The following is a 1505-nucleotide window of genomic DNA, read 5'->3' as shown; positions in this document are numbered from 1 at the left end:
TGGTGACTCTAGTCCAAATTCCAAAAAGGGGGTTAGGAGTTGACAGTCTCACCAGAGCTTTCTTCCTTGAAAGGCACGGTGACTAGCCAGTACCCTGAGGAAATACATCTTTCTGTCATACACAAATTCATAATTATTGTAAGTAAAACAAAAAACTCGCATGTTAAAAGAAGATTCTGCCTTTAATAATGATTATTATTAAAAATAATATATAATTCTGCCTTAATTCATCTATAGTCATGCAGTATATAAGAAAAAGCCCCAGGCAAAGTCCTATGCTTAACTAGTGCCCCATGTACCATGTCTTCTGATGGACTCTAGTTTGGTTTTTCACTGAAAACCATATGGAAATGGCCAGAGAGCTCCAGGGAACCTAGGTGCCCTGGCTTCAGCTAAGCCTGGGCTAACTCCCAAGCATGGCGGGAATATTATGGCAAGTGTTCTCAGAGAGAGAGGTGATGGTGTCTAGCAGTAACTGGCTGTCCACAGTGAATGCTGTGCTTGTGATGGCATATAGGAGCCTGGACTTTAAAAAGGAGGTGGATATTCAACTATCCAGGGTTTAGGAAATCAAGTATGAACCCCAGCTCCTTGCAGACGATACCAGATGACTGCAGCTGGAAACCCAGGGAAGTCAAAGTTGCTACAATTATCTATACAGGATGAAAGGTCTAGATGCCATCCGTGCCTCTGAGATCCCATGTCATGCTGAAGGCTGGCATCCCTGTTCTGTAATGGTAAGAATTTCCGCTCCTACCTGCTAGATTTGTAAAACACTAGCCCTCCTTTCAAGGGTATTGGCAAGGTCCTCACTGATACCCTCCTAGATGGATATGAGACAGCCTGCTATGGGACAGGGGTCTTTGACCAGAGTGAGTACTTGTGATATCAGGAAGTTTTGAGTGAGCTGTCCCCTGTGGTCAAAGCACAAACTGGGAGCTCTCAGGGACACCACCAGTCAGCAACCAAAACCCTAACTCAGTTGCCTGAAATGTCGCCAACAACCAAACAGGTCACATCCCTCCCCTCTAGTCAGAAGAGCAAATGCCCTAAGCACCCTCGACCTGAAGAGCTTTAAAGACAGCCACAACACACCGGGGAGCACCCTGGGAGGGAGTACACATGCCAACTGTGCGGTGCTCAGGATAGCTGGTTCAGCAGACCCAGACTTGATTGGCCAAAGCATTCTTACAGAGCTGTGTCTAAAAGGTCATTCCCAACCCTTTCTGATATTGGCTAAGACCTCAGCATCTCCCAGTAGCACTTCCTCTGGATCTGAATTCAAATGTCACTCTTAACATTTCTGTTGAAGCTTCCTTGAAAACCTCCCCTTGATTTTGGCTGGAATTCACCTACCCTGTTCAATGCTGTTTAGTCCCAAAGATGCAAATCGAGGTGTGCGGTCTTCTGTGTCTACCCCACTGCACTCAACTGAATAGAAATACTTGGGTTTAGAGCATCTCAGATTTGAATTGGTGGAAAAGTCAGGACCTCGTGGGAAAAGG

General features: G+C 45.7%; 1 pseudogene; it reads left to right on the top strand.

Moving 5' to 3' along the window:
- Nucleotides 1–458: 458 nt before the first annotated feature.
- LOC110296083 lies at nucleotides 459–1298 on the top strand (annotated as a pseudogene).
- Nucleotides 1299–1505: the final 207 nt, after the last annotated feature.

Source organism: Mus caroli, chromosome 1, assembly GCF_900094665.2.
Source record: "Mus caroli chromosome 1, CAROLI_EIJ_v1.1, whole genome shotgun sequence".
Classification (NCBI taxonomy): Eukaryota; Metazoa; Chordata; class Mammalia; order Rodentia; family Muridae; genus Mus; species Mus caroli.
This window is presented reverse-complemented; position numbering and strand designations above follow the sequence as displayed.